Source organism: Budorcas taxicolor, chromosome 23 (genome assembly GCF_023091745.1).
Source record: "Budorcas taxicolor isolate Tak-1 chromosome 23, Takin1.1, whole genome shotgun sequence".
Taxonomy (NCBI): domain Eukaryota; kingdom Metazoa; phylum Chordata; class Mammalia; order Artiodactyla; family Bovidae; genus Budorcas; species Budorcas taxicolor.
The window spans coordinates 35194219-35221581 of record NC_068932.1 but is presented as its reverse complement, the minus strand read 5'-3'; the positions used below and the strand labels follow the sequence as shown (position 1 = coordinate 35221581).

The 27363-nt window shown below is 37.4% G+C and overlaps 1 protein-coding gene and 1 pseudogene across 1 annotated transcript in view; one reads left to right on the top strand and one right to left on the bottom strand.

Moving 5' to 3' along the window:
- Positions 1–27363, bottom strand: part of ATRNL1 (attractin like 1) — a 795857-nt gene that overhangs the window by 467907 nt on the left and 300587 nt on the right. The window lies entirely within an intron of this gene.
- Positions 11344–12893, top strand: LOC128067668 (elongation factor 1-alpha 1-like; annotated as a pseudogene).

Sequence of the window (27363 nt, the reverse complement as noted above, 5' to 3'; positions counted from 1 at the left end):
ACTATGGAGAGCACTGTGGAGACTCCTTAAAAAACTGGAACTAGAACTGCCATATGACCCAGCAATCCCACTGCTGGGCACACACACTGAGGAAACCAGAATTGAAAGAGACAAGTGTACCCCAGTGTTTATTGCAGCACTGTTTATAACAGACAGGACATAGAAGCAACCTAGATGCCCATCAGCAGACAAATGGATAAGAAAGCTGTGGTACATATACAAAATGGAGTATTACTCAGCCATTAAAAAGAATACATTTGAATCAGTTCTAATGAGGTGGATGAAACTGGAGCTGATTATACAGAGTGAAGTAAGCCAGAAAGAAAAACACCAATACAGTATACTAACACATACATATGGAATTTAGAAAGATGGTAGTGATGACCCTGTATGCGAGACAGCAAAAGAGACACAGATGTATAGAACAGTCTTTTGCACTCTGTGGGAGAGGGAGAGGGTGGGATGATTTGGGAGAATGGCATTGAAACGTGTATAATATCATATAAGAAATGAATCACCAGTCCAGGTTCGATGCAGGATACAGGATGCTTGGGGCTGGTGCACTGGGACAACCCAGAGGGATGGTACGGGGAGGGAGGAGGGTGGGGGGTTCAGGATGGGGAACACATGTACACCCATGGCGGATTCATGTTGATGTATGGCAAAACCAATACAATGTTGTAAGATAACTAGCCTCCAATTAAAACAAACAAATTTAAATTAAAAAAAAAAAGAATGTCTTATCTCTCCTTGCTAGTCTCTGGAACTCTACATTCAGTTGACTATATCTTTCCCTTTCTCCCTTGCCTTTTCCTTCTCTTCCTCTTAGATGAACAATACACAGAAAGAGAGGAAAACAACAGAATGAGGAAAGACCAGATATTTCTTCAAGAAAATTGGAGATATCAATGGAACATTTCATGCAAGGATGCATATGATAAAGGACAGAAACACTAAGGACCTAATAAAAGCAGAAAAGATTAAGAAGTGCCAAGAATACACAGAATTAAAGGTCTTAATAACTCAGATAATCATGATGATATGGTCACTCACCTAAAGCCAGACATACTGGAACATGAAGTCAAGTGGGAAAGCACTGAAAGTGAAAAGTGAAAGTGAAGTCGCTCAGTAGTATCTGACTCTTTGCAAACGCATGGACTTTAGCCTACCAGGCTCCTCTTTCCATGGTATTTTTCCCAGCCAAGCGTACTGGAGCAGGTTGCCATTTCCTTCTCCAGGGGATCTTCCCAACCCAGGGATTGAACCCACATCTCCCCCATTGTGGGGAGATGCTTTACCATCTGAGCCACCAGGGAAAGCGTTACTATGAACAAAGCTAGTGGAGGTGACAGAATCCCAGCTGAGCTATTTAAAATGCTACAAGATGATGCTCTTAAAATGCTGTACTCAATATGCCAGCAAATATGGAAAACTCAGCAGTGACCATACAACTAGAAATGGTCAGTTTTCATCCCAGCTCCAAAGAAGAGCAATGCCAAAGAATGTACAAACTACTGTACAATTGCACTTGTTTCACATGCCAGCGAGGTAATGCTCAAAATAGTTCAAGCTAGTTCACCTTTAGCAGTAGGAGAACCAAGAACTTCCAGATGTACAAGCTGGGTTTAAAAAAGGCAGAGGAACCAGAGATCAAATGGCCAACATTCATTGGATCATGGAGAAAGCAAAGAAATTTCAGAAAAACATCTACTTCTTCATGGACTACACTAAAACCTTTGACTGTGTAGATCACAACAAACTGTAGAAAATTCTTAAAGACATGAAATTACCAGACCACCTTAACCTGTCTCCTGAGAAACCTCTATTGAGGTCAAGAACCAATAGTTAGAATTGCACATGGAACAACTATCTGGTTCAAAATTGGGAAAGGAGTACATCAAGGTTGAATATTCTCACCGTGTTTATTTAACTTACATACAGAGTACATCATGTGAAATGTTAGGATAAAAGACAAAGAAGGGTGAATGCAGAAGAATTGATGCTTTTGAATTGTGGTGCTGCAAAAGACTCTTGAGAGTCCCTTGGACTGCAGGGAGATCAAACCAGTCAATCGCAAAGGAAATCAATCCTGAATATTCACTGGAAGGACTGATCCTAAAGCTAAAGCTCCAATATTTTGATCACCCGATGTGAAGAGTCAACTCACTGGAAAAGACCCTGATGCTGGGAAAGATTGAGGCAGGAGAAGAAGCCGGTGCCATAGGATGATATGCTTGGATGACATCACCGACTCAATGCACAGGAGTTTGAGCAGGCTCTGGGTGATAGTGAAGGACAGGGAAGTCTGGCATGCTACAGGGCATGGGGTTGTAAAGAGTCAGAGATGACTCATTGACTGAACTGCAATAACTTTTTTAAAACTTCAAATTTCAGCTATGTTCATTGAAAGGTGTATGATAGAATAAAAATTTATTTTAGTTTTAAAATTAATAATGGAGATTACATAGAAACAAATTTTTTCTGTTTTATATAAAAATATTACAGTCTATAAGATCAAATTATGAGTGTAAGTATCAGAAAATATTTATTAGGTTATGTGAATATTTAACTTATATGCAGAGTACATCATGCGAAGTGCCAGGCTGGATGAAGCACGAGCTGGAATCAAGATTGTCAGGAAAAATATCAATAACCTCAGATATGCAGATAATACCACTCTTATGGCAGGAAGAGAGGAGTAATTAAACTAAACTTTAACCTCTTGATGAAGGTGAAAGAGATGAGTGAAAAAGTTGGTTTAAAACTCAATATTCAAAAAAACAAAAATCAAGGCATCTGGTCCCATCACTCCATGGAAAATAGATGGGGAAACAATGGAAACAGTAACAGGCCTTATTTTCGGGGGCTACAAAATCACTGCAGATGGTGACTACAGCCATGAAATTAAAAATCACTTTCTCCTTGGAAGAAAAGATATGACAAACCTAGACAGTAGAGACACTGCTTTGCCTACAAAGGTCCATATAGTCAAAGCTATGGCTTTTCCAGTAGTCATGTATATATGTGAATGTTGGACCATAAAGAAGGCTGAACAATGAAGAATTGATGTTTTTGAACTGTGGTTTTGGAGAAGACTCTTTAGAGTCCCTTGGACTGAAGGAAGATCAAATCAGTCAAATCTAAGGGAAATCAATCTTGAATATTCATTAGAAGGACTGATGCTGAAGTTGAAGCTCCAGGAATTGGGCCACCTGATGCGAAGAACTGACTCGTTGGAAAAGACCTTCATGTTGGGAAAGATTTAAGGCAGCAGGAGAAGGGGATTACAGAGGGTGAAATGGTTGCGTGGCATCACTGACTCAATGGGTATGAGTTTGAGCATGCTCTGGGAGATGGTGAAGGACAGGGAAGCCTGGTATGCTGCAGTCCATGGAGAAGACTCTTGAGAGTCCCTTGGACTGCAAGGAGATCCAACCAGTCCATTCTGAAGGAGATAAGCCCTGGGATTTCTTTGGAAGGAATGATGGTAAAGCTGAAACTCCAGTACTTTGGCCACCTCATGCGAAGAGTTGACTCATTGGAAAAGACTCTGATGCTGGGAGGGATTGGGGGCAGGAGGAGAAGGGGACGACCGAGGATGAGACGGCTGAATGGCATCACAGACTCAATGGACGTGAGTCTGAGTGAACTCCGGGAGTTGGTGATGGATAGGGAGGCCTGGCGTGCTGTAATTCATGGGGTCGCAAAGAGTCGGACATGACTGAGCGACTGAACTGAACTGAACTGAACTGAACTGATGGGGTCTCATAGAGTCAGACATGACTGAGCAACTGAACAACAATGAATATTTAGACAGAATGTGTTAAAAATCTTAACAGATTAATTAAACATCAAAGGAAAAGTAATGACTTTTAAAAATACTACTATAAAGAAGTTGGAAAATTTCTTAGAAATATTTTACAAATGAAAAGATTGAAAATATTCTTTATAAGCCATATTTTTAGAAAAATATTTTTCACTTAAGCTATCATATCTAATTGAAACTATTTTGTTGGTTATAAAAAACAGCATTGGTAGTAATATTTCATATAAGGACTCACCAAAACTCTGCAGAGAACACCTTAGTACATATTTTGTGATTTCTGAGCAATATGGTCTCATTTTTACTACTCAACTCTGACATTATAGCATAAACTTGATATATCTTCCTTCTCTGAATCTCTAGAGCATTTGTACCCATCATAACCAATCTTATTTTGTCACTGTCATAAAAACTTTCCATTCCTCTCTATAAGAATATATTCCTTAAATATTATTAGATTTAGTCCTCACATAAACATTTTCTGATAATCAGAACTGATATATTAGTTGAGTAACTAATAAAATTAGCAATTTCCAATGCTATTTCTTGAAATTGTGCTAACAGTTCTAATGAAAGAAGAATCTTAAAAGGAAAGGTTTATTTGAAAATATATATAACAAATTGGTGATGAACAGGGAGGCCTGGTGTGCTGCGATTCAGGGGGTCGCAAAGAGTCGGACACGACTGAGTGACTGAACTGAACTGATAACAAATTTCTCAAGTCTTTAACAATTTCAGTTCAGTTCAGTTACTCAGTCATGTTTGACTCTTTGCAACCCCATGAACCGCAGCACACCAGGCCTCCCTGTCCATCATCAATTCCCAGAGTTCACTCAAACCCATGTCCATCGCGTTGGTAATGCCATCCAACCATCTCATCCTCTGTCGTCCCCTTCTCCTCCTCCCCTCAATCTTTCCCAACATCAGGGCCTTTTCAAATGAGTCAGCTCTTCGCATCAGGTGGCCAAAGTATTGGAGTTTCAGCTTCAACATCAATCCTTCCAATGAACACCCAGGACTGATCTCCTATAGGATGCACTGGTTGGACCTCCTTGCAGTGCAAGGGACTGTCAAGAGTCTTCTCCAACACCACAGTTCAAAAGCATCAATTCTTTGGTGCACAGCTTTCTTTATAGTCCAACTCTCACATCCATACATGACCACTGGAAAAACCATAGCCTTGACTAGACAGACCTTTGTTGACAAAGTAATGTCTCTGCTTTTTAATATGCTATTTAGGCTGGTCATAACTTTCTTTCCAAGGAATAAGTGTCTTTTAACGTCATGGCTGCAGTCACCATCTGCAGTGATTTTGGAGCCCAGAAAAATAAAGTCTGACACTGTTTCCACTGTTTCCCCATCTATTTCCCATGAAGTGATGGGACTGGATGCTATGATCTTAGTTTTCTGAATACTGAGCTTTAAACCAGCTTTTTCACTCTCCTCTTTCACTTTCATCAAGAGGCTCTTTAGTTCTTCTTCACTTTCTGGCATAAGGGTGGTGTCATCTGCATATCTGAGGTTATTGATATTTCTTCTGGCAATATTGATTCCAGCTTGTGCTTCCTCCAGCCCAGCATATCTCATGATGTACTCTGCATATAAGTTAAATAAACAGGGTGATAGTATACAGCCTCGACATACTCCTTTTCCTATTTGGAACCAGCCTGTTGTTCCATGTCCAGTTCTAACTGTTGCTTCCTGACCTGCATATAGGTTTCCCAAGAGGCAGGTCAGGTGGTCTGGTATTCCCATCTCTTTCAGAATTTTCCCCAGTTTCTTGTGATCCACACAGTCAAAGGCTTTGGCAGAGTCAATAAAGCAGAAATAGACGTTTTTCTGGAACTCTCTTGCTTTTGTGATGATCCAGTGGATGTTGGCAATTTGATCTCTGGTTCCTCTGCCTTTTCGAAAACCAGCTTGAACATCTGGAAGTTCACGGTTCATGTACTGCTGAAGCCTGGCTCGGAGAATTTTGAGCATTACTTTACTAACGTGTGAGATGAGTCAATTATGTGGTAGTTTGAGCATTCTTTGGCATTGCCTTTGTTTGGGATTAGAATGAAAATTGACCTTTTCCCATTTGGAAGACAATAATAACAACAGCAGATAATCATGATAATAATGCTATTATTATTATATGTCCTTTGAGTTAATTTGGGAAAAATTATACAAGGACATCTTTATTATTTAGGTTTTCCCAGTAGCTCATCCAGTAAAGAATCCACCCTCAATGGCAGGAGACCCCAGTTCAATGCTTGGGACAGACAATCCCCTGGACAAGGGATAGGCTAACCAATCCAGTATTCTTGGGCTTCCCTGGTGGCTTACTGGGTAAAGAATCTATTTGCAATGCAGGAAGCCTGGGCTCAATCCCTGGGTTGGGAAAATCCCCTGGAGGACATGACAACCCATTCCAAGATTCTTGCCTGGAGAATCCCCAAGGACAGAGGAGGCTGTCCATGGGGTCACAAAGAGTTGGATACAACTGAACAACTAAGCAAGTCTTTATTAATACACGTTATAACTTTTACTTTCACACCATATACACAAGATAAAACTTCCTGTAGGCTCCAATCCCTATTTGTCAAGTAGCTAGCATCTTCTTCTGTGCTCAAATGACTCATGTCTATGTTCAGAATACTAACAGACTTGTGATAAAAATTTACAAACATCAACATTAGGATTCTGTTCTTTTTCTCTTTGGTTCTATATAACTTAACCATTATTAGTAAGAGGATATCACCTAGTGTACTATGGAAATTAGATTTGCAAATTGAAGAATGATTCCTAGCATCATTCTCATTAAAAAAATCAAATCTAAATTATGACATCAGTTTGCAGATTGACTTAATGGTGAATTACCAAATTCCATTTACTCAGAAACAGGTAATTTAGATTCAATCTAATTTAATTTAATTTAAACAGTGATATGTAAGTGTTGATGAGCAGCATTATTGCAAGAGAATACAAAGTACTTAAGTTCAATGCACTCTTTCTGTTTTTAAGGTATTAGCATTGCAGTTATAGTAGTAATTTTTTTTTCTTTTTTTTATTGTCAAGATTCAATTGCATGGCATTACAAGTAATAAAGAATAAGGGTTAACAATATAAAATCTCTCCCAAGAACCTGATGCAAATCAACTGAACAGCATGATTCCTAACATTACCAAAGAAAAAATTTTCCTGTTTAATTACTACATCATTGTTATACGAATCACATACTACTGCTAGCTAGGGGTGTTACAGTCATAATTAGGAGTCTTAAAGATGTCTGAATGGAGTGTTTGGCAATCTAAAACATAAAATACTCTATTGAAGACAATAAAGAAAATTGTTTAAAAATTAGAATGATTTACTTTAAATGGAAATGGCTTTCTTAAACATATAAATTGATCAAATAATATGTTAAATGGCAGAGGCTCCCCCTTCAATGAAGAGGCTCCGTCTTCAATTAAAGTCTGATTAATGTGCACAAGTGGCTACCTACTTAAAAATGTCCTACTCTGGTAGACATATTACGTATCTGGCAGAACAAAATAATCATCGTGATTTCTAAAATTCTACCAATAAGAATATTATTTATGATAAAATTAGAATTAAACCTTTATAATCCATATAACTCAGTAACAGGCAGGGACTAAAAAATAATGGTATAGCACAAAAATATAACCTCAGCAAAGATGTTTATTTCTCAAACATGTTCATGAGTATTAAAAAAATCATGGAGCCAGTGGATTTTGGTGGAAATAATACTTTTAGAATGAGAAGCCTTAATTTACCTTTTAACTTAGCAATTATTACAATATTTAGCCATATGCCATCTGTATAAGGATTGTAGGTCATATAATTCACATTAAAAGGTTCTATTGAATAATAGAAGAATAAAAAAATTTAAATTTAATGGGATTATTGAGGAAAGGGACAAGAGATAGGTAAAAACAAAAACATTTGATATATAGCTTATAATAAAATATACATTATAACCAAAGGAAACTATATATTTCAGTGAAAATGTAATACAAATACTAATATTATTTCAGTTAAGATTTTATTTAAACAATCCAGTTTAAAAAACTTTCCATTTAATTTTACTTTTACCTCAGGTCTAAAGATAAACAGATGATAAATACGTATAGATTTATAATGTATTTTATATGGTATATATAACAGCCCACATTCACTACTTTATGTATATTTGTAAGAGTTTACTAGTTAACAAAAACTTTAAAAGAGTTTGTATTTACCTACTCAAATTGCATTTAAACTATTTGCATTTCATCAGCTCTGACTTTTTCAGAAAATTTTCTTCCTACCTAAAACGAAGCATACAAGTGACAGTAACTTTAAAGCATCTAATGAGAAACTTTTCATTAATCAAACATACCAATTACTATAAGCATTCTAATAATTAAGTGGCAAAAACATTTTCTCATCTGTTTAAAATATAAAATCTTATGGTGTGATTAAAATGGTAGAATTATGAAATACTACAGCTAGAAAGCCACTTATATTTTCCCTACAATACTTATGACTATAATAAAGCCTCTACTTAATTTTGTAAGTGAAGTGATCACTATTAAGACTGGAAAACCATTCTTTTGGACAATTCAATTCATTAGAAATTTTGTTTTAACTTGCACTGTCTCTATCCTGGAGAAGGAAATGGCAACCAACTCCAGTATTATCACCTGGAGAATCCCACAGACAGGGGAGCCTGGCAGGCTACAGTCCATGGGGTCTTTGCGACCCCACAAAGCAACTACACACCACAGATCTTTCTATAATATCAACTGACTGATTTTAATTCACGTGTTTAGCGTTCCACGTATATGTGTGCTTAGTCATTCAGTCGTGTCTGACTCTTGGCGACGCCCTAGACTGTACTCTGCCAGGGTCCTCTGTCCATGGGATTTTCCAGGCAAGAATACTTGACTGGGTTGCCATTTCCTACTCCAGGGGATCTACCTGACCCAAGGATCCAACTTGCGTCTCTTGAATCTCCTGCACTGGCATAAAGATTTTTTACCATGCACCACCTGGGAATCCCACACACATACACACATATTTCTCTATAATATCTGTCAACTGATTTTAATTCCACTCTCTAATGTTCTATAGAAATAATTAAAATTTTAGTCCACATAGAAATTTCAAAATATTAAACCCTTATTCATACAATTCCCATGTATAGTTTACTTCTGTACGTATCCCAGTTTGTCAACGTCCCTGTTAATATGCAGCAACTGGTACCGGATAATCCTCTTCAGTTCAACTCAGTTCAGTCATTCAGTCCTGTCCAACTCTTTGTGACCCCGTGGACTGCAGCACGCCAGGCTTCCCTGTCCATCACCAACTCACAGAATTTACTCAAACTCATGCCCATTGAGTCGGTGGTGCCATCCAACCATCTCATCCTCTGTCATACCCTTCTCTTCCTGCCTTTAATCTTTCCCAAAATAAGGGTCTTTTCAAACGAGTGAGTTCTTCGCATCAGGTGGCCAAAGTATTGCAGTTTCAGCTTCAGCATCAGTCCTTCCAATGAATATTCAGGACTGATTTAATTTAGGATTGACTTGTTTGATCTCCCTGCAGTCCAAGAGACTCTCAAGAGTCTTCTCCAACACCAACTTTCAAAAGCATCAATTCTTCAGCATTCACCTTTCCTTATAGTCCAACTCTCACATCCATACATGACCACTGGAAAAACCATAGCTTTAACCAGATGGACCTTTGTTGGCAAAGTCATGTCAGTGCTTTTTAATATGCTGTCTAGGTTGGTCATAACTTTTCTTCCAAGGAGTAAGCGTTCTTTTAATTTCATGGCTGCAGTCACCATCTGCAGTGATTTGGGAGCCCAAAAAGATAAAGTCTGTCACTGTTTCCACTGTTTCCCCATCTACTTGCCATGAAGTGATTGGACTGGATGGCCTGATTTTAGTTTTCTGAATGTTGAATTTTAAGCCAATTTTTTCACTCTCCTCTTTCACTTTCATCAAGATGCTCTTTAGTTCTTCTTTGCTGTCTGCCATAAAGGTGGTGTCATCTGCATATCTGAGGTTATTAATATTTCTCCCGGTAATCTTGATTCCAGCTTGTGCTTCAGGTAGGCCAGTGTTTCTCATGATGAACTCTGCTTAGAAGTTAAATAAGCAGGGTGACAATATACAGCCTTGACGTACTCCTTTTCCTATTTGGAACCAGTCTGTTGTTCCATGTCCAGTTCTAACTGTTGCTTCCTGACCTGCATACAGGTTTCTCAAGAGGCAGGTCAGGTGGTCTGGTATTCTCATCTCTTTCAGAATTTTCCACAGTTTCTTGTGATCCACACATTCAAAGGCTTTGACATAGGCAATAAAGCAGAAGTAGATGTTTTTCTGGAATTCTCTTGCTTTTGTGATGATCCAATGGATGTTGGCAATTTGATCTCTGGTTTCCTGCGTTTTCTAAATCCACCTTGAACATCTGGAAGTTTACAGTTCACATACTGTTGAAGCCTGGCTTGGAGAATTTTGAGCATTCCTTTGCTAGCATGTGAGATGAGTGCAATTGTGTGGTAGTTTGAACATTCTTTGGCATTGCCTTTCTTTGAGACTGGAATGAAAACTGACCTTTTCCAGTCCTGTGGCCTGGATATCCTCTCTATATTGATAATACAAAGGAATAAAGTTGTTTGTTTTTGTTTTTGTTTTTTTGAGAAAAGATTACAGACAGTATTTTTGGACATGTTAGTCTGAAATGTCTTTTATATATCAAGTGGGCATATGAAGAAGGTAGCTGGATATTCAAATCTAGTGTTGATAAAATAGGACTGGGTTGAGGTATAAGATCAGTTCAGTCGCCAAGTTGTGTCCCACTCTTTGCAACCCAGGGACTGCAGCACACCAGGCTTCAGGGTTGAGTAATAAATTTCTAAATAACAAATTAACATTCCTTGGAGATTTCCATCTTATACATTTTCGACATCCGTTCTACCACCTATAGTTATTAGGTCTGACACAGACTGTTGTCTACCACACCTTCCCATATGCAGTACTTTTCAGCGCAGCCAACTAAGCATATGCAGCCCATAAGCATATTAAAACTTAAGGGAAAATATGAACACTTTATCAAAGGAGAATCAGGAAACATTTAAAAAGTAAAATAAGTGAAAAAAAAGCAGAATGAATGGATATATGAAAACAATAAAATATTATGCTAGAAGAATAGATTGAGAAGCAAGAAGGAGAGGAAAAAGGAAAATTTGATATAAAAGCTAAATGGTTTGGAAGATAGAAACAGAAATGTGATCGGAAAACTAATGAGAACCTGAAAATAGCAAGGAAAAATGGACTTAAAAAAGTATTTGAGCATAAGGTAGATACAATTCCTTGAATTAAAAAAACAAGATGACAAAAATCCTTCACCTGTCTACATAAGAGTAAAATTAAATAATATCAAGTATAAAACAAAAATTCTTGGCAATGGGTTTGCCGCCAGGACACAGGTGTCATGAAAACCACCATTAAACCTAAGCCAAAATGGGAAAGGAGAAGACCCACATCAACATCGTTGTCACTGGGCACGCAGATTCAGGGAAGTCTACCACAACTGGCCATCTGATCTACAAATGTGGCAGGATCGACAAGAGAACAATTGAAAAGTTCGAGAAGGATGCTGCCAAGATGGGAAAGGGCTCCTTCAAATATGCCTGGGTCTTGGACAAACTGAAAGCTGAATGTGAGTGTGGTATCACCACTGATATCTCCCTGTGGAAATTTGAGACCAGCAAGTACTATGTTACCATCATTGATGCCCCAGGACACAGAGACTTCATCAAAAACATGATTACAGGAACATCCCAGGCTGACTGTGCTGTCCTGATTGTTGCTGCTGGTGTTGGTGAGTTTGAAGCCGGTATCTCCAAGAACGGGCAGACCTGTGAGCATGCCCTTCTGGCTTACACCCTGGGTGTGAAACAACTAATTGTTGGCATTAACAACATGGAGTCCATGGAGCCACCCTACAGCCAGAAGAGATATGAAGAAATTGTTAAGGAGTCAGAACCTCCATTAAGACAATTGGCTACAACCCCAACACAGTAGCATTTGTGCCAATTTCTGGCTGGAATGGTGACAACATGCTGGAGCCAAGTGCTAATATGCCATGGTTCAAGGGATGGAAAGTCACCCATAAGGATGGCAATGCCAGTGGAACCACCCTGCTTGAAGCTCTGGATTGCATGCTGCCACCAACTCGCCCAACTGACAAACCCTTGCGTTTGCCTCTCCAGGATGTCTATAAAATTGGTGGTATTGGTACTGTCCCTGTGGGTCGTGTGGAGACTGGTGTTCTCAAACCTGGCATGGTGGTCACCTTTGCTCCAGTCAATGCAACAACTGAAGTGAAGTCTGTAGAAATGCACCATGAAGCACTGAGTGAAGCCCTTCCTGGGGACACTGTGGGCTTTAATGTCAAGAACATGTCTGCCAAAGATGTCCGTCATGGCAATGTGGCTGGTGACAGCAAAAATGACCCACCCATGGAAGCTGCTGGCTTCACAGCTCAGGTGATTGTTTGGAACCATCCAGGCCAGATCAGCGCTGGATATGCACCTGTGCCGGATTGTCACACAGCTCACACTGCTTGCAAGTTTGCTGAGCTGAAGGAGAAGACTGATTGTCGTTCTGGGAAAAAGCTGGAAGATGGCCCTAAATTCTTGAAATCTGGTGATGCTGCCATCGTTGATATGGTTCCTGGCAAGCCCATGTGTGTTGAGAGCTTCTCTGATTATCCTCCCCTGGGCCGTTTTGCTGTGCGTGACATGAGACAGACAGTTGCTGTGGGTGTCATCAGAGCAGTGGGCAAGAAGGCAGCTGGAGCTGGCAAGGTCACCAAGTCTGCCCAGAAAGCTCAGAAGGCTAAATGAATATTATCCCCAATACCTGCCACCCCAGTCTTAATCAGTGGTGGAAGAACGGTCTCAGAACTGTTTGTCTCAATTGGCCATTTAAGTTTAATAGTAAAAGACTGGTTAATGATAACAATGCATCGTAAAACCTTCAGAAGGAAAGGAGAATGTTTTTGTGGACCATATGCTTTGTGTGTGGCAGTTTAAGTTATTAGTTTTTAAAATCTGTACTTTTTAATGAAAACAACTTGACCAAAAATCTGTCACAGAATTTGAGACCCATGAAAAAAAGTTTCATGAGAAAAAAAAAAAAAATTCTTAAGAGAGAAATGTGAAGTTTTAAAGAGAAAGAATATATCACATAAATAAGAATTAGAATGATGTGGCATTTTTATAATTTAAATCTAAGTTGATATTTTATCAATAAAATATATATCTAGTTTATAATCCAGCTGAGCATTACTTTACAAAATCTGAAGGTCATTTTAGTTTCACATGACTACTTTTAGTGAGAATCAAGAATTTTGCATTTAAATAATATTAATTACAGCTAACACTGATTAAGTCCTAACTAGAAATTTTGACATGTATTACTTTTTTAACTTGCAAAACTACCCTAAAACAGAATGGTAGACAAAATTCTGATAAGGCCTCCAAGATTCCAGTCCTTGGTGTACACACCCTATATATCCTTTCCCATGAATCTATGAAAAGGATGGAAGCCACACCATTAATCAGGTTACATTTTACGGCAAAGGTGATGGAACAGTCACTCCCATGATTGTTACATTACATCAGACTCCACTTTAGCAGACTAAAGAGAAAGATTTTAAACAAAAGAGCTTATTCAGCTGATATTGAAGAGGCAACACGCCATGATTCTTGGAGGGTCAGATGGCAGGCAATGGCAGTCAGCAGTTAGCCTCTAGGGGCTGAGAACATACCATGACTGAAAGCAGCAAAAAAAGTGGGACCTCAGTCCTACAACTTCAAGCAACCGAATTCTGCCAAAACATCTGGGCACATATAAGAGCCTGGCAGACACCCTGACTACACGTGGGGAAACACTGAGCAGAAGAACGAGCTTGACCCACTAAAACTGACGTTCTACATGGGTGTTGTTTTCAGCTGATAAGTTTGTGGTTAAATGCTATTTAGCAAGAAAACTAATAAAGGCAGACCCTATTATCATTTCCAGTTTTGCAAATGAAGAAACTGAAGTACTGACACTTAAAAAAGACTCCTTTCCAATCATACAGCTCAAAAATGTAAAATGTAAAGCTACATTCTGATTTAGGATCTGTGTTCTCAATACCTACTCTGTAGTGCCATGAAGAAAGTAAGCAACTGTCACCTGGAGAGGTAGATAAAAACATTCACAGAAGACCGGCAGTGATTAAAAAAATATTATGTATAATTTACCTTGTATCAGGTTAATTAGAGTTAATATACTTCCTGTGTATTTTAAAACTACAGGAAGTCTCCTTTCTCACTTCAATAACAATCGTATAATTTCCTCAGTGAAATCTGTAATATTTTCCTAATATAGGCAAATATCAATTTCAGAAAGATACCTTTATTCCGTAAATAATTATATATTTTGAGCAAGGTCACCTATGATAGCATATATTTGTTGATTTCTGGTCACTAGAAAAAAATCTCCTGCCCCAACAAGGAATTATTTCATTCAAACATTTGTTTTCTTATTGAGGCAGTGCACTCTAGTCTCATATATTCCAGTATGGAAGCTAAAAAAGCTCTTTTGGGGAGATCTTTTTTCTTCCACCCTCCACTATAACAATGGAACAGACGGGTGACCTAAATTGGCCAGACTCATTCACCTATGATTCTCAGATCTTGACTGAGTAATATGGAAGAATTGAAAAATCCATGAGACTTCACTTACTACAGTAGCCATGACTAGGCAAGAATGTAAAGCACTTCATAGAACTGAAAACTTCTAGGGCTAAGAGCTTTCTGTATATTGTAAACTGGATTACTTATTCCCTGCTTCACATTGTAAGTAGCATGTTATACTAATAATATATTTTCCATCTGCCTGTTATCAGAGACAGTTTCTACTCCTTACAATAAATTTTATCTAATAAAACTACTATATAATTTCATTTTTGGAGGAAAAAAAAAGGTTTTGTTTTGTTTTATAAGAATCCACATGTGGTTACTTCATTCCTAGCTTTTTGAGGAATCTCCATGCTGTTCTCCATAGCGGTAGTATCAATTTGCATTCCCACCAACAGTGTAAGAGGATTCCATTTTCTCCAAACCCTCTCTATGTAGACTTGCTGTGATTTCTCCCTCAGGAGAAACAGATTACTCATCTCTTAATTTAAAAACTATTCATTGAATTACTTCACCTAGGCAAAGAGGACAGTTTCTATTGTAACAGAGTTCTGACGCTAATAGGGGATAAAAGAGTCGGACATGACTGAGCGACTGAACTGAACTGAACTGAACTGAAACAGTAATTACAACAAAATGTGATATGCTGAAGAATCTGCCAGTTTAAGAGAAGAGTCATGTATAAGAGGAGGTTATATTTGCACTGGGACAAAGGCTAAGCAATAGTTAGGAAGATCCAGAGAGATGATATGGGGTGGGAGCTGGGAGGGGGGGTCATGTTTGGGAACTCATGTACACCCGTGGCGGATTCATGTCAATGTATGGCAAAACCAATACAGTATTGTAAAGTAAAATAAAGTAAAAATAAAAATTTAAATTAAAAAATTTAAAAAAATTAAAAGAAAAGTCATCATCAGAAACAAACAAAAAAGAGTAGACAGATGCTGGAACTGCAAGTTAACTTGGTATGGCAAGACTTAGAGATATTAAAATAAAATAAAGAGATGTTATAACAATAAAAGGGTCAATACAGCAGGAATATTAGCCAAAGTAAATATCTGTAGAAAACAGTGCAATTGCGAAGAATTAAAAAGAAAATCGGAGAGTATTGAAACAAGAAACTGAAAAAAATCACCAAATATAGTTGGCAATTCCAAAAACATTCTCAATAATTGACAGAAAAGGGTGAAAGAAAATAAGGGTACAGAATACTGAACAATACTATCCACCAAATACTCAACTAACATTCGAAGAAAAACAAAATATTGGAAAGTGCACTTGTTTCTCTAAACAGATACAGATTTCCAGCAAAAGCAGCCATATTCTGGGCAAAAGGTAAACAAGCAAAACTCAAAGCCAATAAACATAAAAGATTAAAACCACACATAGTTTTCTCTGGCCACAGAGAAAATTAAATTAGGAAATAATAAGAGGGACACACCTGGAAAAAACCAAAGTATTTGAGAATTAAGACAACTCTATGTGACTCAGGAGTCAAAGAGTATATCACAAGGGAAATTAAGAAATATTTGGGGGTGAATGAAAATGAACATAAAACTTTTCAAATTTTGTGGAATGTGCCTAAAGCAATGCATTGAGGTTAATTTATCGCATCAGAGGCATATAAAAGAAGAAAGTTCAAATATCAGTGATCTAAATTCCAACCTTAAGAAGCTAAAAAAAGTGAATTAAACTAAATTATTTAAAATAAACTATTTCATTTTCAACTGTTATATAAGCAGGTATAAATGTTGTACTACTTTTTGTTGTAAGATATCAACCTACTATAGACAAGTAAAATAAATACCATTTATCTTAAATGGTATGAGAAATCGTAGAAGAACTTAAACAGGTGAGATATATGATAAGTAGATTAAAAACACTCTTAACATACCAATGATAAGGAGGGAGAAAATGATGATCATCTGTCTATTGCTTACTGCAATTATTTACTGTAGTACAGGCAGGGGTCTATTTTACCTAATTATCTCATTTAATTATCATGATAACCCTATGATATAAGCACTACTGTCTTTATTTTAAAGATGAGGTAACTAAAGCAAAGGCAAAGGAATAACTTAACTGAGGTCACAAATTGGGGGGAGTCGACAGATTTAACAGAAATCAGAGGAAAAAGTAGTTCAGAATGAAAAAAAGAAATCAGTGAGAAACGCTACAGAGACCTGAATAGCATAAGGACTAAGCAGGATCCACTGGCATGGCAACGAGAACATTATTACTGACAAACTGACTGGTATGGCTAAAAGCTGCTTGCCACATACTAGCTGTCTGATTTTCAAAATATGACATAATACATATAAATGGTAGCAGCTTATCATTACAGCAACCGAGAAAGGTGAAAACTTTCTGGTATTTTAGAATTGGTTTCTAATCACACTTATAGTCTGTTTTCTGCTTTTTTAAACTATAGATGTATATATCTAAAGGAATTTGTGCTCCATTAAGAGGCAAGTTCAGTTCAGTTCCTCAGTCATGTCCAACTCTTTGTGACCCCATGAATTGCAGCACGCCAGGCCTCCCTATCCATCACCAACTCCCAGATTTCACTCAAACTCACCTCCATCGAGTCGGTGATGCCATCCAGCCATCTCATCCTCTGTCGTCCCCTTCTTCTCCTGCCCCCAACCCCTCCCAGCATCAGATTCTTTTCCAGTGAGTCAACTCTTCACATGAGGTGGCCAAAGTACTGGAGTTTCAGCTTCACCATCGGTCCTTCCAATGAATATTCAGGACTGATTTCCTTTAGGATGGACTGGTTGGATCTCCTTGCAGTCCAAGGGACTCTCAAGAGTCTTCTCCAACACCACAGTTCAAAAGCATCAATTCTTTGGTGCTCAGCTTTCTTTATAGTCCAACTCTCACATCCAAACATGACCACTGGAAAAACCATAGCCTTGACTATACCAGCAAATTTGGAAAACTCAGCAGTGGCCACAGGACTGGAAAAGGTCAGTTTTCATTCCAATTCCAAAGAAAGGCAATGCAAAAGAATGCTCAAACTACCACACAATTGCACTCATCTCACATGCTAGTAAAGTAATGCTCAAAATTCTCCAAGCCAGGGTTCAGCAATACATGAACCATGAACTCCCTGATGTTCAAGCTGGTTTTACAAAAGGCAGAGGAACCAGAGATCAAATTGCCAACATCCGATGGATCATCGAAAAAGGAAGAGAGCTCCAGAAAAACATCTATTTCTGCTTTATTGACTATGCCAAAGCCTTTGACTGTGTGGATCACAAGAAACTGTGGAAAATTCTGAAAGAGATGGGAATACCAGACCACCTGACCTGCCTCTTGAGAAACCTGTATGCAGGTCAGGAAGCAACAGTTAGAACTGGACATGGAACAACAGACTGGTTCCAATTAGGAAAAGGAGTACGTCAAGGCTGTATATTGTCACCCTGCTTATTTAACTTATATGCAGAGTACATCATGAGAAATGCTGGACTGGAAGAAGCACAAGCTGGAATCAACATTGCCGGGAGAAATATCAATAACCTCAGATATGCAGATGACACCACCCTTAATGGCAGAAAGTGAAGAGGAGCTAAAAAGCCTCTTGATGAAAGTGAAAGAGGAGAGCGAAAAAGTTGGCTTAAAGCTCAACATTCAGAAATCGAAGATCATGGCATCTGGTCCCATCACTTCATGGGAAACAGATGGGGAAACAGTGGAAACAGTGTCAGACTTTATTTTGTTGGGCTCCAAAATCACTGCAGATGGTGACTGCAGCCACGAAATTAAAAGACGCTTACTCCTTGGAAGAAAAGTTATGACCAACCTAGACAGTATATTCAAAGGCAGAGACATTGCTTTGCCGACGAAGGTCTGTCTAGTCAAGGCTGTGGTTTTTCCTGTGGTCATGTATGGATGTGAGAGTTGGACTGTGAAGAAAGGTGAGTGCCGCAGAATTGATGCTTTTGAACTGTGGTGTTGGAGAAGACTCTTGAGAGTCTCTTGGACTGCAAGGAGATCCAACCAGTCCATTCTGAAGGAGATCAACCCTGGGATTTCTTCAGAAGGAATGATGCTAAAGCTGAAGCTCCAGTACTTTGGCCACCTCATGCGAAGATTTGACTCATTGGAAAAGACTCTGATGCTGGGAGGGATTGGGAGCAGGAGGAGAAGGGGACGACAGAGGATGAGATGGTTGGATGGCATCACTGACTCGATGGACATGAGTCTGAGTGAACTCTGGGAGATGGTGATGGACAGGGAGGCCTGGCATGCTGCGATTCATGGGGTTGCTAAGAGTCGGACACAACTGAGCAACTGAACTGACTACCTGACTGACTAGATCCACCTTTGTTGGCAAAGTAATGTCTCTGCTTTCTAATATGCTATCTAGGTTGGTCATAACTTTCCTTCCAAGGAGTAAGTGTCTTTTAGCTGCAGTCACCATCTGCAGTGATTTTGCAGCCCAAAAAAATAATGTCTAAATCAGGATTCTATAAATCCAACTAGAATAGAGTTCAGTCTATATACTTGGTAAAATAGAACCTAGAGACAGAAAGGGAATGAGCCAATTCAATAATTATTTCTATAACATGGTATAAAAAATGTCAAGGGAAGCAACTTTAATTTAAGATGGTCATAGAGGGAGACACTGAGTTCTTGAAGTTCCCAAAGACTTTTCCTTTGGATGCCTTGCTTTTTAAGTCTTTAACATCTTGTGTTACTTCAAAGCTATTTTAAAGTTGAATTCCTTTACCTATATCTAAGACAATGCTGATTAATATTTTTCGAGCTAGTTGACAGTGGAGAATACTTTCAGCACTGTTTCATCCCCTAGCAAAATATCCTGTGTGTGACTGAAACTTAAGAAACATCTGCTGGATAATATAGCCAAAAATTTATATAAGTGTACAATATCCGCCATTTCCATAGGAAGCACTACTTTATATTAGCCTTTGACTGATTAAATACAGAAGATACTGAAGAAATAACAATTATTATCAATCCTCTTTATATTCTTAATTTTTCAGAAATAAACAAAATTCTATCATCACGCTACTAAGTTTCTTCTCATTAAAGGCAAAATTAGATCCAAATTGGATCAAACCAGATGAAGTACTTTCTACTTTCTTGAAGTGAAGTGAAGTCGCTCAGTCGTGTCCGACTCTTTGCGACCCCATGGACTGTCGCCTTATGGGATTTTCCAGGCAAGAGTACTGGAGTGGATTGCCATTTCCTTCTCCAGGGGATCTTCCCAACCCAGGAATCGAACCCGGGTCTCCAGCATTGCAGGCAGATGCTTTACCATCTGAGCCACCAGGGAAGCCTAATTTCTACTTTCTTACATATCAGTTAAAGTGTCTCCTTATTCATGTAATACTTTAAAAATTGTGATCTGTTAAATGTGTTTAAACATACATAGAAACATTATAACTGAAAGTACTCAAAAGAACTGTAATATAAAAAAGTACCAGACAAACATATTTAAATAATACTGACAATAATTAAAGCAAAATCTATATAAAAGGTTTGGCTTGCAAAAAGGATATGGTACGAAGATGTCCTGTTATGCAAACAACAATTAAATATTAAACTCTTCATACATCTTTTATGCTATAGCATATAAAAAAATTAAATTACAAGCAGAAATTCTAAAATAACATGAAATACTTTCTTTTGGCTATATACACTAATTTCTCTCCCTGTGTAACAAGTCAACTAAAGCAAATATTAAACTATATTAATTAAGTAGAAACAATCACAAAAATTAAATATTTTTTATCAGAAACTATTGCTGCTTGTTTGATGCATCACTGATAAAATTTTGTGAAAATAAAACAGTGAGATTTATCTTTGGACAGAGGATTCTTGGTGCCTCATGGGCTCATGGATATTTTTAAATAGGAATTGGATCGTTTTACTTTCCACTTTCAGCCACTTTTCAAAATAACTGCTTCTATAGAATCTAGATTATAAATACTTGATGAACAATTTCATCTATGGATTGTAAACTTTTTCATAACTTGCAGCTTGCTGGAATTTGCAATAGTATTTCCTTAAGACACTTAAAATATATTGATACATGTCTATAAAATGTCATTTATCTGAAAAGCACTTGAAAACTTAAATTCAAACTATAAATTAAGCAAATTATCAGTAAAAGCATAGAATGTATATAGTAACAGTCATCATGTATTGCTATCATATTAATCCAATTACTATATGAACTGAAAACTGTATGTAGGCTTTCTACTTTCTTTCAAAATGGAGTATCAGGGAATGAACTTGTCCTTCTGCCAAAACAACTAGTAAAGCAGACCAATTATACAAAACACTACTGTTCAGATACTGGATATCAAGTAACACAGGACAAAGATTTCAAGAGGAGAAAAATGATGTAAACCTTTGAATGCCACAAATTATTGTGGCTCTGAGGCTGCACTAAAAGCAGAGTGAACACAGGTGCTCTAGACATTTTCCTGAATTGGGGAAATGGTGCTGGGAATTCTGGAGCGGTTCAGGTGGCTACAATGTACAGGACACTATCCAAAAGAAGACAGAACTGCCCAGAGTGCTGATGACTCTTCAGTTCAGTTCAGTTCAGTCACTCAGTCATGTTCAACTCTTTGCAACCCCATGGACTGCAGCACGGCAGGCTTCCCTGTCCATCACCAACTCATGGCACTTACTCAAACTCATGTCCATTGAGTTGGTGATGCCATCCAACCATGTCATCCTCTGTTGTCCCCTTCTCCTCCTGCCTTCAATCTTTTCCAGCATCAGGGTCTTTTCAAATGAGTCAGTTCTTCACATTAGGTGGCCAAAGTATTATAGTTTCAGCATTAGCATTAGCCCTTCCAATGATTATTCAGGACTGATCTCCTTTAGGATGGACTGGTTGGATCTCCTTGCAGTCCTAGGGACTCTCAGGAGTCTTCTCCAACACCACAATTCAAAAGCATCAATTCTTCGGCGCTAAGCTTTCTTCACAGTCCAACTCTCACATCTATGCAAGATTACTGGAAAAACTATAGCTTTGACTAGACAGACCTTTGTTGGTAAAGTAATGTCTCTGCTTTTTAATATGCTGTCTAGGTTGGTCATAGCTTTTCTTCCAAGGAGCAAGCGTCTTTTAATTTCATGGCTACAGTCACCATCTGCAGTGATTTTGAAGCCCAAAAACATAAAGTCTCTCACTGTTTCCCATCTACTTGCCATGAAGTGATGGGACTGGATGCCATGATTTTAGTTTTCTAAATGTTGAGTTTTAAGTCAACTTTTTCACTCTCCTTTTTCACTTTCAAATGCTACTTACTGCTGAAAAGACTATACGAGACTGGGGAAAGGACCATATGAAAGGAGCAGAGAAAAATCCTCAAAACTCAGATAGGGTTGGGAACAGTTCATGCTCCAACCATGGCAGATAACCTGCAATTCATGTGTCATAGAGTAGAGTACCCCTATGGGTAGTGCCTCATGAATGGAAAGATTAACCCTAGACTAAGTTATGCTTTCTTCTGGTCTATTGAAGCAAAAAAAAAATTTTAAGTCTTGAAAAGATCAACATTTTCGAAGCAAGTTAACTCTACTGCAAAACAAAGGTAAAGTTTGTTTGTAATTCCATAACTCAAGAAAGCAGAAAGTTGATGGACCATGTTAAGTAGAGACATTCTTGAAATAGAAAATATAATGTCTGAGATGATGGATAAGATACACTGGGTGTGACTGGATACTAGAGAAGAAAAGCTTCATGAACTTGAAGATACAGGTAACAAAAATATCCAAAGTGAAACACAAAATGAATAAGAAATAAGAACAAGAATTAGTGAGCAAAAAGCAATTTCAAACAGTTTACTACTATATTGTCAGAATTCCTAAAACAAAAGAGAGAAGTGGAGGAAAAAATCAAGAAATAATGGCTTAATATTTTCTAAATTTCATGAAAACTATAATTTCATAAATTTAAGAAGGTCAATACATCCCAGGCACAAGAAACATAAAACAAAAACTCACAACTAGGCACATCATAATCAAATTGGCTAAAATCAGTGACAAAGAGGAAAAAATTTTTAATGTAGATGGAAAGAGAAAAAAGTCACTACACACAAAGGAACAATAAGGTTAAACATAGATTTCTCATTATTAACAATGGAAACCAAAAGATTATATACAAAAATAGTGAAAGGAAAATGCTACAATTTAAAAGTTTTCAAAGCCCTAAGAAAGTAAAATATTTTTTTCCAGATATTCGAGCAGATATAATGTACTGCCAGCAGAGCTGCACTGAAGTATTAAAGTATTCCCTTAGACAGTAGGAAAATGATAGTAAACACTGCTATATTTAAAATAATCACCAAATATCTACTGTATAGCATAGGGAAGCTGCTCAATATTCCGTAGTAGCCTAAATGGAAAAAGAATTTGAAAAAGAATAGATACATGTGTATGAACTGAATCACTTTGCTGTACATCTGAAACTAACACAACATTGTTTGTCAACCATACTCCAATATGAAATAAAATCTTTAAAAAAGGTCTGGATTTACAAATAAAGAAAAAGAAATGATGAATGCTGGATACAATAAATAGGTAGGTAAAAGAGAAAATATTTTCTTACTTTTAATATCTCTGAATAAACCTGACTGTATCAAAATTAGTAAACGTGTAGCAAGAGTTTTATAAAATATGAAATAATAAAATAGATTCAACAATGACACAAAGGCCAGGGGGAAGGAAATGAAAGCAGACTGTTTTAAGGTTAATGCACACAAAGAAATGAGCGATATAATATTACTTAAACACAGACAACAAAAAGTTTAAGACGTATAAAATAAGTTACATAATACCCACTAAAATAACACAATGTAGAATTGCAGCTAATAAGCCAATAATAAAATGAAATCAAGAAAAAAAAATGTTAAATTCAGAAGAATAAGCACAATAAAAGAAACAACAAACAGTGGACAAATAAGAAAAATAGAAAACAAATAATGATATGTTAGATTTAAACCCCAAAACATACAATAATATCCCAAGGATACTCTAGGTTCAGTTCAGGACGACTGAAATAAAGCAAATACTGCCATAAAACATTTCACATTATTTTTTTTGGTTTCTTAGTGCGTATAAAAATTATATTTGTACTATACAACAGTCTACCAAGTGCACAATAGCACTAACCTTAAAAAATGTACATACTTAGATTAAAAAAAATTTTTTATTGCTGAAAAGTACTATCCATCACCTGAGCCTTCATTGAGTCCTAGTACTAATATTAAAGATTGAAATATGAGAATTACCAAAATGTAACACAGAGACACAGAGTGAAGAAATGCTTTTTGAAAAATGGCATCTGCAGACTTTCTAAGTTCACTCTTGCCAAAAACTTCAATTCATAAGAAACATAATATCTGCAAACTGCAATAAAAGCGCAATAAAATGAGGTATGCCTATAAATATATATATACATTATACGTACATGGATAAGGATTGGATAAAAAAGACATAACTATATGCTGTCCAATATAATCTACTTTAAATATAAAAACACAAATAGGTTAACGAAGGATGAAAAAATGACACAGCATTCTAGTAATATTTTTTAAAAGCTGGAGTGACTATACTTTTTATATTTGGCAAAATAAATTTTGAAGCAAAGAATATTACCAGGGATTCAGAAAGCAATTTCTTAATAATAAAGAGATCGAGTCATCAATTGATCAAGAAGACATTAAAAACCCTAAACATTTATCCACCTAAGTAAAAGAGTTTCAAAATACATGAAGTAAAAATTGCTAGAAGAACAAATAAACTAATCTAAAATTACAGTCAGAGACTGCAACACTTATTCTTCAAACTGACAGAACATCAATGTGGACCCTAGACAACTTGAAAAACTTAACCCAACTGATCTCTGTAGAAAGACCTTTCCCAACAAGAGCATAGGACATTTGCAACTGTCCCAGGAACACTGACCAAAACAGATTCATATCCAGGTGATACGATCTTTAGAAGATGATTAGATAGGTCATGAGGGTGGATTGGTCATGCAGGTGGGTGGTTATGGATGGGGTTAGTGCTCCTATAAAAGAGGTCCCACAGAGCTCCCCATCACCTTCCCTTATGTGAGGGCACAGGAATCATCACCAAAACCCAAGCATTCCATTCTGGTGCTTTAATCTTGGACTTCCCACCTCCAGAATGGTGAATAACAAATTTCTGTTGTTTATAAGCTACTTAGTCAATGGTATTTTTTCATAGCTGCCCAATGCACTAAAACATTAGATTTATTCATTTTCTATTGCTGCTGCTGTTGTTCAGTCACTAAGTTGCATCCAACTCTTTGCGACCCCATGGACTCCAGCATACTGGGCTTCACTGTCCTTCACTATCTCTGGAGTTTCCTCAAATTCATGTCCATTGAGTTGGTGATGCTATCTAGCTATCTCATCCTCTGCCACCCTCTTCTCCTTTTGCCTTCAATCTTTCCCAGAATCAGGGTCTTTTCCAATGAGTTGCTCTATGCATCCTGTGGCCAAAGTACTGGAGCTTCAGCTTCAACATCAGTCCTTCCAATGAATATTGAGGGTTGATTTCCTTTAGGATTAATGTAGAAGAAGTGGAGTCACCCTCATAGTCAACAAAAGAGTCTGAAATGCGGTACTTGGGTGCAATCTTAAAAATGACAGAATGATCTCAGTTCATTTCCAAGGCAAACCATTCAACATCACAGTAATCCAAGTCTATGCCCCAACTGTTGATGTCAAAGAAGCTGAAGTTGACTGGTTCTATGAAGACCTACATGACCTTCTAGCACTATCACCAAAAAAAGATGTCCTTTTAACCACAGGGGGCTGGAATGCAAAAGTAGGAAGTCAAGAGATAGCTGGAGTAACTGGCAAGTTTGGCCTTGGAGTCAAAATGAAGCAGGGCAAAGGGTAACAGAGTTTTGCCAAGAGAACGCACTGGTCATAGCAAACACCCTCTTCCGACACCGCAAGGGACACCTCTATTCATGGACATTGCCAAATGGTCAAAAATTAGGCAGATTATATTCTTTATACCTGAAGATGGAGAAGCAAAAACAAGACCGGGAGCTGACTGTGGCTCAGATCATTAGCTCCTTACTGCAAAATTCAGGCTTAAATTGAAGAAAGTAATTGAAAGAAATTGAAATGGGAAAACCATTAGGCTAAACAGGCATGACATAAATCAAATCTCTTATCATTATACAGTGGAGGTGACAAACAGATTCAAAGGGTTAGATCTGATAGAGTGCCTGGAGAACTATGAACGGAGATTTGTAACACTGTATAGGAGGCAGTGACCACAACCATCCCAAAGGAAAAGAAATGGAAGAAGGCAAAGTGGTTGTCTGAGGAGCATTCCAAATAGCTGAGGCAAGAAGAGAAGTGAAAAGCAAGGGAAAGAGGGAAAGATATACCCACCTGAATGCAGAATACCAGATTAGTAAGGAGAGATAAGAAGGCCTTCTTAAGTGAACAATTCAAAAAAGTAGAGGAAAACAACAGAAAGGGATAACTAGAGATCTCTTCAAGAAAACTGGAGAGATCAAGTGAACATTTCTATTGCTGAGTAACAATAAGAGCAATTGTAGTGGCTTAAGACAAATCACATTTACTATCTCATAGTTCTGTATGTAAGAGCTCTGACAGAAGTTTCAGTGGACTAAAATCAAGATGTCAGCAGAGCCACATTTCTTTTTAGAGGCTCTAATGACGAATCTGTTTCCTCAACTTTTCTAGCTTCTAGAGTCTATATTCCTTGGCTTGAGTCCCTTTCCCCCATATTCCAACCAAGCAATGTTGTTCTGGTCTGACCATTCTCCCATAGGCACATCACCCTGTGACCCTGACCTCTGCCAAATAAAGGTCATAATAAGAACTCATGTAGTTAGGTTGGGTCCACCTCAGTAACTTGGAGTAATCATCCTAATGTACCAAACTTAATCACATCTTCAAGTCTTCTGTCCATGTAACATAATATTTACATAGGTACCAGAGATTAGAATGTGATCACCTTTGCAGAGCCATTATTCTGTCAAACACTTTGAACCATAAAATAAGTCTTGACAAATCTTTAAAAATTCAATAAGTGACAGGAGCACTTCTAGACATTCTCTAAATAGTTGGAAATACAATATCTCACTTCTAAATATCCCACTGATCAAGGAAGAAATCAAAAAGAAAATTAGAAAGCATTTACCTGAAGAAAACAGAAAAAGAAGAGCAAATGAATGTCAAGGAAGACAAGAAAAGGAATAGTTTAAAAGAAGTAATTAATAAAATAAAAGACAGAAAAGTAAATGAACTTGCTAACTCTTTAGCCAGACTGAACAAGAAAAGAAAAAATGAGAACGTGGAAACTAATTATCAGTTTCAGGAATTAGATGATATCAGTGGATAATATGTGAATATTATGAAAAATCTTTTGCTAACGAATTATACAAAATAGCCCAAATGAGAAATATACAACTGAGAGACATAAACTGATACACTTCACTCAAGAAAAATATAGATAACCAGAAAAGTTCTCAATCCATAAGAGCAATTCAATTTGTAGTTAAAACACTTTGATAAAGAAAATCTCAAGTTCAAATAAATTCAATGTTGAATTCTAACACAAATTTTAAAACATATATAGAGATTATATATCAATAGCTTTAGAAAATTACAGAGGAAAGAACATGTCCCAATTTATTTTGTAAAGCCAGTAGTACCATCCTACAAAGTTAGTAAGACTGCATGAATAGAAAACTACAGACTAATGTGCCCCAAAAGCATAGGCATAA